This window comes from Lutra lutra, chromosome 3, assembly GCF_902655055.1.
Source record: "Lutra lutra chromosome 3, mLutLut1.2, whole genome shotgun sequence".
Lineage (NCBI taxonomy): Eukaryota > Metazoa > Chordata > Mammalia > Carnivora > Mustelidae > Lutra > Lutra lutra.
In genome coordinates, this window is record NC_062280.1 from 149,189,030 (window position 1) to 149,204,696 (window position 15,667).

The following is a 15,667-nucleotide window of genomic DNA, read 5'->3' on the forward strand; positions in this document are numbered from 1 at the left end:
AAGTTAAAAACAGGCATATTGGCATATTTTTTGGGTCAAAATCAGAAATGTCTGTGAGTGAGAAGTAATCACCTTATGAAATGAATCACAAGTAGCAGGTTTATATTGCCATTTAGGGAAGAGGGGAAGAAGCTTTATATGTGTATGATCCCTCCATATGCCACCTGCTCACAAACATTACACACACACAAACTCACACACACACACACACACACACACACACACACACACACACACGCATGCATACCTACCCAGGCATCCACGTTTCTGGTTATTTAAATAGTCAGGTAGCTTTTCTCTAAACACAGAAAGATAAACTTCCCAGGTAGGTGTTGACTTTTATTGGTTGACATTTAAGAGGCTTATGTCAGGTAAGGAAGTGTTTTGTCGAGGAGCTGATTGAGCCATTTAGTGTGACTGCTTAGAAAATTAATTTTGCTCTTTTTTTTCTAACGAAAGAACTGTTTCCTACATGAGACACTTTTCCTCCCACCTCTCCTCTACAACCTGTAGATTTAAGTGAAATTAATACTGGACAGACCATCAATCGTTATCTGTGGGCACTAGGAAACAGGTAAATCATGATATTATGAAACTTAAAAAGTTATCCATTAACTCCAGGTAAGTAGATAGTCAAACCCTTCTCACAGGATCATTAATTAAGATACTTATGGAGGGTAGATCTTTATTCAATCTCTCTAACTTATTTTCAGGCTGTTTATAGAGAGAGGGTTGGGGTGGGAGAGGGAGAGAGAAAGGGACTATAAATAGTTTAGTTGTAGTCATATAAGAAAAATAAAAACATTTTCATCTTTTCACACTTGAAATACTCTATCCCCAAGCAGAGTAATTGTCTTACTTTATTCAAAGCAAAACGATGTAAAAGGTTGGTACCTTAATCTCCTAGATCCATATTGTGGATAAATTGGCATGTCACAGCTTTCCAAAATCAGGGTTATCCTCTTACCAGTGAAATAACCCAAGGTAAAATATATGGTTTGATATTTCAGAGAAAATCTTATTATAAGCAACTTGGGATCATTGAGATTGAGGATATTTGGCTTTAAATAAACATCTTTCTGCCTCACGTGGGAGATGAAATCACATCTGGGAGTTGGCTTGCCTTACTTGGGGTTATTGCTGTTTCAAAACACTGTCCTTACAAGTCTGACTTGCTACTTAGATGCTTATCATTAGAGTCACTTTTTTCTTTTTTTAATTAAAACTCCAGAAGGCCCTCTTTAAATACAAATATGTGCCCAGGGAGAACTGATTTCATGAATTCCCTCGTGTTGCCATAAAGAACACTACACCGAAGGATGAAAATGCCACACAAGTGCCAGAGAAAGGAATTTGTTCAGGCACTGTGGTGGGTACAAAACTACTTCACTCATCCTCGAACACAACCCCATAGGTTATTATTCCCATTTTACAGATTATGAAAATGTGAGAATAAATAATTTGCCCAAAATTATGCTGTCAGTCAATCTGTTCTCTTTCATGTCTCTGTGTAATGAGTGCCAGCTTTTTAAAATAAGGGTATGGTTAAAAGGAAAGCTTTGTTTGTTTTGGAATCTTATTAGCATACCGACACCCTACGGAGAAAATTTACGCGGTTGAGATGGAGCATTGGGTTCAAACAGCCTCTGTAGTATTTGGAGCTGTGCTCTTGTCAGGACGGCTGAAGACGCTGCTCTTCATGACGGCTCTTTTTTAGAATGTGAGGGGGTGGAGGCAGGGAGTGAAAGGTGACTGGGAGGTAAGAGTCACACGAGTTTACCTGAGAAGTGCAAAGTGTTCGTGGGAGGTTAATGAAGAACCCAAGTTCACCTGCGACGTTATGTTGTAAGAAGGGTGAAGACAGCCGTCGGAACTCAACTCATCAAGGCAGCGTGCTTCTGCTTTTGCTTTTGGAGAAGGAGCAGTTCTAGAAACAAAGTGGGGTTTACAGAGAATGTCGATGCAATAATAATTTTCATGTCCAAGGCGGTGGCAATTTTTTTTTGATAATTTGTGTTAAAAAGGAATTCGAGTTTCTCAAAAGAGAAGGCTGAGAGGATGACTTAATTACTATCTTCAAGTATATAAGGGATTGTTACAGTATTTGGAAGATGACAACCAGCTGTTCTCTATTTCCAAAAAGAAACAAGAGAAAATGGATTTGCAAAGTGGCAAGGATTTAGACTAGAGACAAGAAAGAACTTGATTATTACATATTTTTTTTCACCACGGGGCTGTTAGATGCTGAAAGAAGGACCTGTGTGTCTGGGGGTCGTGGGGTGGGGGGGGAATCTGCGGACTTTCTAGAGTGAGTGTCATCTGGTCAGCCCACTCCTCCCTCTGGGCCAAAGGTATAGAGTATTGAGGACTGTTATTAGGAGCACATTTGAGATGGCTTTGGCACTATATGATTTTTATGATTTCTTCCTCTTTAATACTTAGAAGTCTGTTGTTTAAAAACTAATTCCCAGTAAAAATTAGTTTTTTTCAAATCTGATCAGGACATTGATAATAGAATTTAATGCTTATCTTTTTCCTCACTAAGATTTAATTTCTCACTAAGACTCAATTACAGAAAAATGCTGTAGGAGTCTTAAATTATCAGTGAACTTCCAAGTATGTCTTCTATCCTGCCACCTGGTCTTCAATGATATGGGATTAATATGTTGATAAAGAACGTGCTTATAATATTAGGCCTTTTTTTTTGTTTGACTAGGGTTCCTGATGAATTTTAGGGTGAGATTTTCTTTGTACATTGAAACTAACAGCTGTAATTCTTCTACCTAGAGAGGAAAAGATTCAGGATGGTGTTTGATGATTCTGACAGGGTGTTGCGTGTTTTTAAGCCCTGACTGATAAGCTGTAATGTGATGCAAAATCACTCTGGGTGAGTCCATATAGACAAAGAGTAACTTTGGCACTCCAGGCAAAATAACCAATCTGGATCTTTTTATAGAAGGTTCTTAACCTTCTTCGGAAACCATGTTGAAATCAAAACACAGAATCTTTTGTTATCTTATTATCTTAAACTTACCCTTTCTCCATTCATTTTTTTTAAAAGAGTTTATTTATTTATTTGACAGAGATCACAAGTAGGCAGAGGCAGGCAGAGGGGGGCAGGAAGCAGGCTCTCTGCTGAGCAGAAAGCCTGATGCTGGGCTAGATCCCAGGATCCTGGGATCATGACCTGAGCTGAAGGCAGAGGCTTTAACCCACTGAGCCACCCAGGTGCCCCACTCCATTCATTTTTTAATACTTCCCTTTTTTCTGGTTTAATAAAGTTACATAACATTTAATTACATTTGACAATGCAATTTAGTATACATGTATATTTATATTTTAAATAGCAGGAGATATTCGTAGGTAAATTCTTTCCTGATCACCTTTGGCAGCTTAAGTTTTTGAAACCCTAGATGATGGTAGGAGTTTACTTCTTAGAGAATAGGATTTTTACCTTGTTTGGCAGCTTTGTTTGCACTGTTAACTAAAAAATGTGAAAAATAAGGTATCATCTACTTCACTACTATTGTTTATAGCTATTCGTATATTACTATATATAAGAAGAGACGAGGCAATGTCATTTTATAAATACGGTGATGTTATTTATTTTGTCATAAGGAAAACCTTCATTTCACTTGACACTATAAAATGGCCCTCTCTGCACGTTGAGATGCCGATACGAGTTGTTTACCTGTCTGCTAATAGCAATTAGATTTCTTGTTAATGACCAGTTTGTAATTGAATGCTGCTAGCTAGTCATTAAAACTCAAGAGATCAGAGGAAACAATTTCTCAGGCTTGTGGCATCTTGCTCCAGAGGCTTTAAAAATAGTTCCATATATATATATATATTTTTTTTTTTTTCCTCCTGAATTTTCTACTAGAGTAGAAAGGGAGTCAGTCACTGCTGTTTTGCTCCATATACATACTTCATTAAAATAAGTCCACTCCTTACAGAATTTGTATTTTAAGAGAGCTAATGGAGACATCAGTTTAGTGTGTACTGAAAACAAGGAGGATGCCCAAAATGTCTTAAAATTTAACTATACGTACTTATACTAAAGTTCTCTAATGTCTGTCTTAGAATGGAACTCATTTAGGGAGGGAACTTGACTTTGCCAACACTCTCTACTCTCTTTTCTTAGCAAGTTTGATTTTTTTACACTCTAAGATGGCATTTTGAAATTGTTATTTTCCCCCTCAATTTCTACCAGTTACCTCCCTCTAATGATATACATAAAGAGGAGATTGAGGCAATAAAAGGAGATAAACCTCATCTTTTCATCTTCGAGTCCAGTGGTAGAACAGAGTAGGAACATTGAGGAGATTCCCTCCCTGAAGGACACTGGAGAAATCACAATGAGAACCCTTCCTCCCAGTTTGAGGTTTGTAGGGCTCTGCTGTTTCCCACCCTTTGGCTGATGTTTGGGCAACTGGAACATACCAGCAGCTCTTGTTAGGAATTATGCCCTGGCTCTCAAACACCTGAATTTAACCCACTTTACTGTTAGGCAAACTCTACATTTTTGGGGTACACAAGAGTACATTCACTATTATATTTCATGAGTGTTCCTAAATGCATACATACATACGTACACACACAAGTATGCAAGCATACACCTACCAGAACATCGTTCATAGGGCTTTCCAATTTCTCTGGGCATTAGGTGATGTTTTCAGAACCTGATGAAAAAATTTCTCATTCTCCTCTAGTCAATAAAGCGATGAGTTTTCCTGAATCTTCTCATGGGCTGATTGCCAGGCAGAATAAATTCTTTAAAACTTTTTTGCCCTTTAACTTTATTAAATGCCTGACATTTAACAACATTAGCTGATGGCAGAAGATGAGTCCTGCTCCGTGTGCTGTATCCTGGAACATGATGCAAGACATAAAAAGAAATCTGGACGGAAATGTTGCCATTAGTTTGGAAGTTGCTGTTTAATCTGAGTTATTTTGGGGAGGAAAATGACTCACAGAAGCTAAGTGTTCCTACAGATTGTGATATTGTAGGAGGTTGGCATGGCTCTTCATTAATCTTATTTCAATTAGAACTCTTCACAGCCTGTAATTAGAATGTTGCTGCTGTGATGAATCCATACTGTACATGTAGCCGAGACTGTTTTCTAATGAAGAAAAACAGGCCACTTGGCATTTTAAAGACAAATTTCCATTTTGGGTAATTCAGTAAATGCTGAGGCTTTGCCTGTTCTCTCTACACTCTTAGAATCGTTCCCTTGAAGCTATCGAAAGTTCTCGATTAATCCTAATCATGTCAAACATAACTCTCCCACATCTTCTAGAATGTGTCTTAACTGTGATGGAACGCCCCCGTAATAATGTGACACTTGTATATAGTTTAGCCTAGGGGCTCTGCAGCCTTGCTTTTAAAGGGCCAGATAATAACTATTTACGCCCATGGGCAGTATGGTCTCTGTCACCACAGCTCAACTCTGCCACTACAGCCAGTGGACAGTACGTCAGCAACTGGGTGGGTCTGTGTTTCCATACAGGTTTATTTACAAAATAGATACCTGGCCAGTGAGACATGGTTTTTGACATCTCCTAACCTATACCACCTCTGTTTATCCATTTTCTGGAGCTTGGGGGATCCAGAAAAGATGTTATCACTTTCAAATGTTCCACCTAAATTGTCTGTGTTCTTTATTCAAACTTATGCTTATAATACTGCTTTTAATATTTTTTAATGCTCCTAATATTTCTATCTTTTGGGAGATTATGGATTTGTATTTTAATACATATATTCTTTTTCTTTTAAAAATGTACTTATTTTTTTGAGAGAGAGAGAATGGGGAAAGGAGCAGAGGGAGAGAGAGAGAGAGAAAATCTCAAGCAGATTCTGTGCTCAGCACAGAGCCTGATGTGGGGGTCAGGGTCTCAAGACCCTGACATCATGACCCTGACATCATGACCTGAGCTAAAATCAAGAGTTGGGGGCTTGCCAACTGAGCCACCCAGGTGCATATATTCTTTCATGTCTGCTTCCCACTGATGCAGTGAACCAAATTGGACAAATTGTCCTCCTCATTTTCCTTTCATAATTTCCATCACTACAGAATGATTTTTTGAAAGCATTAGAAATGTCAAGATGTGACAACATGAACATTACTTTTTCTTTCAAATATTCAAGTGATTGGCAAATATTGCCTGTGCCAAGCACCTTGGTAGACATCATAAAAGACAATTTACATCCTCGTTCTTGAATAGAAACACAGAAATAGACTCTTGAAGACAGCATGGGCCAGAGATTGTGTATTCCAGGGTCTCATTTCAAACTTGCAACTTTTTTGAAGAGGCTAGACTTGCAGTCCTTCAACAGTAAACATTGTAAAGCTGTTATAAATAAGGATTAAATATTGAAGTTCATGTGCTAAGGACTGTAAGGACAGCTTCTCCATTAGCATTAATCATCTGTGATACACCAGGCACGACGCTTTGTGGAATAGAAGAGGACTAAAACAGCAGCTCACAGGGGCAGACATGTGTTTGAGGCAAGGAAAACAAAAGAGAGAAAGTAATACAGTCAGCACAGGTCAAGAAAGATTTTCTAGGGGTGGCATTTGACCTGAGTCTTGTTGATCATACAGAGAGAGCCTGAAGAGATGGTCTGTACAGAAAAGACAAGAGAAGCAGTTGCAAGTTAATCCTACTCTTACCCGAATGCAGTAACGATATCTGCCCCCGCATGTAGTAATATAAGCAGTAGACTAGGATTTGTAAAGCTTTATGAGCATGTAAACTTTATGTTAGCACTAACATCAACTTGAGTAGAGACAATAAGGAGTATTGGAGAGCATTAATTTCAGACTGAGGTAGAGCTAGACATATCCTGTTATTACCACTCAGTTACCGTGTCCCCTCAGGCAAGTTATCAAACCTCTGAGGGTCAGTTTCTTCATTTGTGAAGGGGACTATTTATAACTGTCACTTCGGCTGTTTTTATGTACAAATATCTACACAAGGGCTTCAAGGTGACACGATGGCTGCACCAATTCTAGCCATTGTACCCAGGCGTGACAGTGTCAAGCAGAAGAAGAAAGATAATAATCTCATATGGCTTGCTTTACAGGGAAGATGCTTTCCCAGAAGCATCTCACTGGATTTTCTTTTATATCTCATTGGTCAGAATTGATCACTTGCCCATTCCTGAGCCAGTCATTGTCAGGGAGAGTCGGATAGCACTAAATACAGTGCTTCTTTACTTCAGCCATGTTGTTGTTTATATTAGTAATCATCTGTTTAATTACTGAGGAGTATTACATTACTATTACATTGATATGTGTGATTCTTTATGTAGGAGTTAATAGACATTTGGACTATTTCTTCTTTTCTTTTTTTTTTATTTTTGTCCCTTGTGAACAAAGTTTTTGTGTAAGTTTGTGTTCATCCATTTTTTTTTAAAGATTTTATTTATTTCCTTCAGAGAGAGAGTGAGAGAGAAAGAAAGCAAGAGCGAGCACAAGCTGGGGTGGGGAGGAGAGGGAGCCTGATGTGGGACTGGATCCCAGGACCCTGAGATCATGACCTGAGCCGAAGGCAGATAGATGCTTAACTGACTGAGTCACCCGGGTGCCCCTGTGTTCATCCATTTTTATAGAAATACACGATCATTTCTTTTTTAAATACACCAGAAGTTTTGTTACTGGCCCATAACTGAGGCTTGGGAAGAAACTACCAAATAATTTTCCAAGGTGATTGTACCATTGTGTATTTCCATGAGCAATGAATAAGAAAGACAGTTCTTACACATCATCACCAACCCTTGGTATTACCAGTCTTTTTGTCATTTGAGTGGGTGTGAAGTGAAATCTCATTGTGGTTTTAATTTGCATTTCTCTGATGAAGAATGAATCCCACCCTCTTTCATATGCCTGTTGTCATTTATCCTCTTTTGTGAAGTGTCTTTTCAAGACTTTGCCCATTTATTTGTATTTTATTATTATTATTGATTTAATGCCATCTCTTATATAATTCTTGATACAGGTCCTTTCACAGATGTCTGTGTTATTCTTTCTGTGGCTTTTGTTTGTTTATTTGCTTGTTTGTTTTCTTAACAGTGCCTTTTGATGAGCTGAAGTTTTTAATTTGAAGAATTCTTATTTATATATATTTCTTCTGTTTACTCAGTATTTTTTGTATCTATTACAAGGATGCTGTGCTAATCTTTGGTATGTTTTCAGGAATTTTTATAACTTTTTTCTTCCAACTTACTTGTTGGTTATAGATCTATTCACATTTTCTCTTTCTTTTTTTTTTTTTTTTAAAGATTTTATTTATTTATTTGACAGAGATCACAAGTAGACAGAGAGGCAGGCAGAGAGAGAGAGAGAGAGAGGGAAGCAGCCTCCCTGCCGAGCAGAGAGCCCGATGCGGGACTCGATCCCAGGACCCTGAGATCATGACCTGAGCCAAAGGCAGCGGCTTAACCCACTGAGCCACCCAGGCGCCCCACATTTTCTCTTTCTTGAGACAGTTTTAGAAATTATTTTCTAAAAAAGTATCTTTTTATTGAGGATTCTGCATGTTAATTTATACATGTTCCCACAAATACAATTTGTCTTAATACAGAAGTAAAATTGTTTATGTGCATTTTTTTGAGTATATGTATTTTTTTTAAGATTTTATTTGTTTATTTGACAGAGATCACAAGTAGGCAGAGAGGCAGGCAGAGAGAGGTTGCGGGGAAGCAGGCTCCCCGCTGAGCCTGATGTGGGGCTCGATTCCAGGACCCTGAGACCATGACCTGAGCTAAATGCAGAGGCAACCCGCCGAGCCACCCAGGTGCCCCGGGTATGTGCATTTTAAGAAGATGCCATCTATCTTTTTCTTTCCCATTCCCTCTCCCTATAGCAGCATCCCTACATGAATATACCCCATATTAATAATCTAATAGTTACCCATCTTCTGTCTTTCTGTCCATCCATCCAACCATCCATCCATCTACTGTTGAATAGCATTCATTCTCTTCTAACAGATGAATCATATCTTGGTGGAGGAAATTTGAATTGCTGTCTTCTTAATTCGTATCAGGTATTCTACTCTTTTTTCTAGGTACCAGTATTGTAGGGGAGTAATCTGATGCTGTTCTAATACTTTTTGTGCCATATCTCTCACTTTTTTACTTTTATACTTTCATTTTTCTCTGATGACATTTTCTTCCTTGTTTTGTCATTAATGATTTGGAAGCCATGCAACTTCTTTATACTGTATTTATTATTACCTTTAAGTGAAAAACTTTTCTGAATTTGGGTTTTTCTAATTTTAATCGGCCAAATGGCTATTTTACATACACAGTGTAAGGTAGAAAATGTGTATACTTTCTTCTCCTCTTACTTCTTATGGCCTACCACTTAATTTTTTGTAGGTAAGTTTAGTTTTTCCTATTTTTATGGTATTGGCTTTTTAAAAAGCCTTATAATTCAAATGTTTTGCCGAGATAGATCTAGAAAGGAGTATTCTATCTTGAATTCTTCAAGGAATAAGTCTTTTCAACTTGCAAATCCAATTCTTTATTTTACTGGTAGATTTGTTTTTTGTATTATTTACATGTTCATTGCTTCTTGCTTCTCTTTTGAAATTCATTGTAATGTGCACTTTATCTCCCGGATCTGTCCTCCAAGCCTCTCACCTTTTCTCACATCATTTTTATTACCAGCATTTTCCCATTCGTGCTTTTAAGCTGTTTTTTGGAACTTGATTTTTTACCCCTCATTTGTGTGTGTGTGTGTTTGTGTGTGCGCCTGAGCGCTTGTGAATGTGTGTGTATGTATCTTTTGAAGGGTGGGTGGTATAGAGATATTCTTTTTGTGTAGATAGCTTCAAGCTTGCTCTGTCATTTCAGTGAAATATTTCCCACTTCTTATTTTTTAAATATTTTATTTATTTATTTGAGAGAGAGGGAGAGAGAGAGAGAGCATGAGCAGGGGAAGGGGCAAGAGGGAGGGAGAAGGAGGGCTCCAAGCTGAGTGCAGAGTCCCGTGTTTATCTCCATCTGAGACCCTGAGATCATGACTGGAGTTGTTACCTAGAGTCATATGCTTAACCAGCTGAGCCACTCAGGTGCCCCATGAATATTTCCCCCTTCTGTGATTAGGCACACAGAACCCTACATTCCAAGAGTAGCTAGGAACATTTCTGGATTGGCAGCTGAGAGTGTATTAGCCTTATAATCTTGTTAAATAATTTTCTTAAATAATTTTCTTATGTCTTTAAATACTCCCCTACCCTAAATGAGTCTTAAGTCATGACACATCAACTTCAGTAAAAAGAAAGTTAACTACAAAGGAAAATTCTCAAACACCCAAAGCACCAGTTTCCATATTACTCATATTTCCTTCTTGGTGGTCAGCACATCAGCTTCAGTTATGAGTCATTCTGTATGAATATTCAAATAATGAAGTTATTTTTACTCTCAGTGCTTTAGTGTCACTGGGTTGTATGATCACAACATGTTATATCAAGTGGGTCATGTCCCTTCTCTCTTTGTTAGAGGATCAGGATATTCTTGGGAGGTTGGATGACTAACCTAAAGTCATACATCAGTTAAACAAGGGGTTCCATTTAGAACTCACAGCTTTCCTGATAGTCAGTGTTTTGGGTTCATGCAGAATGTTAATGTAGCTCTTAAATACGGATGACATAATTCTTAGTCTTCAATGCTGTGTGCTGCTTGTCCTCAGTCTTCATCCTTCTCAATCTCTTGCATGCCTGATGTCCTCTCATTCCTTGTCTAAGTTCCAGTTTAGAAGGATAAGAAAATAATGCATCGTTCATTATTGGACAGAATACATAATAAGATTTGAGTAAGTATCCTAACTAAGAGAAAAAAACTTTTTTCTTTTCATGTTGGGGGTCTGGTAATATTTAGCAATATTTAGTCTTTGGGATACTGAATCACTAATAGTTTGTTGTTTGTTTTGAATATTTGCTCCCACACATTGTACTGTGAATACTTTCTCATTATTTATTTGTGACTAAAGTCATTAATTGACTTATGTTTTTAGCATTTTAATTGGCAAATAATGTTCCCATACATTTTAAAGCTTTTTTTCTATGCTGAACCAATAAATTTAGTGCTAATTGACACAAGTAAACTTAACACAAAGCATATTTCTAATCTTAAAGAGAATTTATATCCCACACCATTTAGATATGATGTGTTCATAGCCCAAATTCTTGTTTGTAACTATTAGTGGTATATTTAAGAAATAGCACATTGAACAAAAGATTCCATAAGTTGTAAACGGGAGGCTCATATGACCTTATATGTTGTAAGGACTTATACGTTATAAGGAAACCTGCCCTATTGGATGATAGAATCTGGCTGTAGATTGCAATGATATTTGAATTTCAGAGGGGAAAAACAAGGCATTAATAGGAAATTATTCAACAGCTCCAAGATCTTAAATTCTGTTATCAGTGGGAGTGGATAACTAAAATGTGGTGGACATTTACTAACTAACAGTAGGCAATGGTTAGAAACAATGAATTGGAAGTACATACAGCACAATGGTCTGTTCCTAAAAGGTAGATTTTAGGAAGAGGAGTAAGAACTCGAACTGTGTCCATACCGTTTAGGGAACTTAAAACCACATTCATGCACACTGAAGCACGTGTACGATGAATGGGCAAAGAAAATGTACATATTCAAGATCATATATTGGTCACATTTGAATGAATTCCCATGTTGAGGATAAGAAATGGAGAATAAGGAGAAAACATCTTTTAAAAAATTAAAAGAGTATCAGGGAAAGGTATTATATGGACTAAGGCGACAGTATACCAATAGCTGAGGATTATGAGAATTATGATGAATTCAACCCTCTTCACAAGTCTACAGAAATTATAAATTCATTGTTGCCCTGCTGGGAAGACTACTGACTAGAGAGTCAGGAAACTCAGTCCTAGCATATGTTCTGCCATATTTGCCTTGCTGCCAGCTAGCGGAATAGAGTTGACCAAGCCACATCAAGTTGTGGACATGAATTTCCTTCTTTGTAAATTCAGGTATTTGAAAATATGCTCCACAAGGTTTCTTCTAGCTTTAAGCTTTGATATATATATATATATATATATATATATATATATATATATTCATTTATATGCACATTCAGTGGGGGTTCCACACATATGTATGATTACTGGAAGTGATGTATTTAATTATAATGAAAAACTTGTTGGACAGAAGTCTGGTCCTCTCTTGGTCAGTATTAGAAAAAGGGCTTTTCTGTGCTGTATCTGATGGAAATCCTGCTGATGTGTATTTTGGGTGCCTGCACTTTGGGGGTGATCTTGTGATGGCAGTAGAACCAGCGTTGTTGAGGTAAATTACGGTTATGCCCAAGGATCGGTCGCTTCTCATCCTAAGCATTGGATGGAGCCAAAGGCCAGATTAGAACTTCAGAAATTGTTTACCATCCCAAGTATGCTGTCAGAACAGATCTGCCTCCTGGATGCCTTTCTGGTATCTTGCTCACTGCTCTGTCACTCATGCCTGGTGTCAGACTCCAGCTTTTCTTTGCCTGCTTGGCACTTTGATTTGCTGCTGCCACTGCCTCTGTGTGGTTCTGGCATTGTGGGATGCTTCACTGACATATTTGGTGGTGGTTGGTTGCTGCTGTGTACTCCCTAAAAGCTTCTATTAAAAAAGGGCCAGACTCTAATCTCGTACCTTATAATCCTTTCCTGCCACCACCCCACCTGATTTCATTTTGGCATCCTGGCCTCTCTTGGGTTACAGGATTTATAATAGGCCCTTGGTAAGAACGATGAAAGTCTCCTGTTTTAGTCCAGATCTTGGATTGAACTAAATTACACCAACAATTCACATTTTTATGTTTCCACAGCACCGATGTCTTTACTTTTTTTGGTAGAAGAAAATCATGTTGGGTGTATAGCTGGTACTAGACCTAAATAAGTCTTTTTAGATAAGATTTTCTCATACTCACATTTTCTTATAATTTTGAAGGGCTTTAAATACATATGCCATGACAACTTTGAATAAAATCTTGGGGAGTTTTTCTTTCCTTCTTGACAGCTTTTTTATGAAAAATCTGTTCTCCCCGTTATCAGGAGACTTCTGATTTTAGCAACACAGAATACTCATTTAACATAGCCCTCTTCCTAGTAGCAATAAAAATCTAAATGCATATGAACAAAATGGAATATATACAGAATTTAGATATGTAAACACTGAGCTTAGAAAAAAAGAAAAGGAAAACCCAAATGCCCACACCAGTGATTAAAGCCAGAGCAGTAAGCATCCCAGCTGATGTCACAGCAAACTGGGACCTAACACTCCTGGTTACAGGAGCTCAGGGGCTGAGTTTCTAACAACCATATGGGAACGGGAGGTAGGAGCCTTGGCTTGTGTAAGATGTGGAGCTTGAATTAAGACTCTTGCATAAGGCTAGTTCCTGAAAGTGCTGCCTGCTCACTGAGGTTCTGTGTACTCTCCTTGAAGCTCTGCGGGTGGGACAAAGTTTCCCACGAGCTAACAAAGCCACCAGTGGTGCTATGTGTGGATATTTTGACATGATGTGGAATTCCCCAAGCCAGGAAATTTATTATAAAAATTAGTTCTTTGGGGTGACTGGGTGGTGCTGTCAGTTGAGCATCTGACTCTTGGTTTTGGCTGAGGTTGTGATCTCAGGGTCATGAGAGCCTCAGGCTCCATGCTCGACCAGGGAGTCTGCTTAAAATTCTCTTTCTCTCTTCCTCTCTGCTCCTCCCCACTGTGCTCTAAAGTAAATAAATAAATCTTAAGGGAAGAAAATTAGTCCCACACTGGTAAAACCCATGGATCTCCCTCAAGAAGCAAATGTATCACTCCTCTGTCGGGATTTTTCTACAACCCAGTTAGTACAGAACTCCTAGAGTTAAAACAGCCCCTGGTAAAAGTTATAAACCATAGGAGGAAGTAATCCACTGTGGAGATCCAGAAGTGACCTACTAAGAACTTGGGTAAAAAATCTGAAGGACATTATAAAACACACATGCTTAAAATGACTTAAGGAATAAAGAAGGAATAGAAACCAAAATAAAAGAACAAAATACAGTGAGGTTTAAAAGTTAGAAAGGACTAAAAGGGGAAGGAAGTTTCTGAGCCCTAATATATTTAAAATATTTTATGTTCTCCCTCATGAGTTGTCATGTCCTGCATGTATTTATATTTCTTTTTTTTTAAGATTTTATTTATTTACTTGACAGAGATCACAAGTAGGTGGAGAGGCAGGCAGAGAGAGAAAGGGGGAAGCAGGCTTCCCACTGAGCAGAGAGCCTGATGCAGGGGCTCGATCCCAGGACCCCGGGATCACGACCTGAGCCGAAGGTAGAGGCTTCAACCCCCTGAGCCACCCAGGTGCTCCTGTATTTATATTTTATCATAACTATATATATATATACACTTATAATTTAGTATATAGTTTAATATAGTTAACTGCATAACTGTAATATATATATATATATATATATATATATATATATATATATATATATAATCTCACTTGGTGTCAAACCTATTCTAACAAATGCCATTAAAACCAAATCCACGGGATGCCTGTGTGGCTCAGTCAGTGAAGCAATCCAACTCTTGATTTCGACTCAGGTCATGATCTCAGGTTCCTGGGATCCAGCCCTTGTGTTGGGCTCCACACTCAGTGGGGAGTTTACGTCTCTTCTTCTCCCTCTCCCTCTGCCCCTCTGTGTCCCTTCTCTCTCTAAAATAAATAAATAAACCTTTAAAAAAAAATCTTTTAAAAAACCCCCAAATCCATAATTGAAGCAAATTTCAATTCTATCCAATGATGACCAGTTTTTAAAAATTCTCGTCATAAAGGTTGTTACTTGTAGTTATGAGAAGTTTTTTAGACTAGTCCATTCTTTTCAAAGATCCAGGTGTTCTACATCGATTTCTCTTGGGTAAATAGGTTTCACTTAAAGTAGTGTTTAATCAAAGGCTATATATTTACATTCTGTAATACTACAACATAATGAAGTATTCACCTCCTTGCAGATTTGAAGTACACGATGTTTTAAGGTAAACTGTATCATGGACAAGAAAAAGTTTTTAAGACCCCCTCAACTGAAGTACTGCCTTTAATGGTCTTTTAGGGAGTGTTCTCGTATTTTATTTCACATTCAACTCTTTCATTCTAAATTCAGTGCTGTGATTACTACTTGTCTCAGTTGAATTTCAGTGCTAGCCTTTCCAATTATTTCCTAAATGCTCAATTCCTTACTTATGTGCAGTAAATTTCTCATACCTTATAGAATTCCAATCAACATTCCTCAGGGCACTTTGCATTCTTTCAAAGTCTTCAAAGTCTTCTTTCCCAAAGTCAGAAATGCTTGCATTCTTTCTCTTCATAAGCGGCATACTCTCTTGAGCATTTCAAATCAAATAATAAGTTGATAACTAGATTTGAGATGCTCCCCAACTTCAATCTGATTTATCATACTTGGCTGAATTTTTTTTTTTTTTAAAGATTTTATTTATTTATCTGACAGAGAGAGATCACAAGCAGGCAGAGAGGCAGGCAGAGAGAGGAGGAAGCAGGCTCCCTGCTGAGCAGAGAGCCCGATGCAGGGCTCCATCCCAGGACTCTGAGATCATGACCTGAGCCGAAGGCAGCCGCTTAACCCACTGAGC

The 15,667-nt window shown here is 38.0% G+C and overlaps 1 long non-coding RNA gene across 1 annotated transcript in view; it reads left to right on the plus strand.

The window, feature by feature from the left end:
- Window positions 1-460: 460 nt before the first annotated feature.
- The window catches only part of LOC125094665 (uncharacterized), a 51,817-nt gene continuing 36,610 nt past the window's right edge, over window positions 461-15,667 (plus strand). Inside the window, exon 1 of the long non-coding RNA XR_007125648.1 lies at window positions 461-574. This is a non-coding gene — a long non-coding RNA (uncharacterized LOC125094665). The remainder of the gene's footprint in view (window positions 575-15,667) is intronic.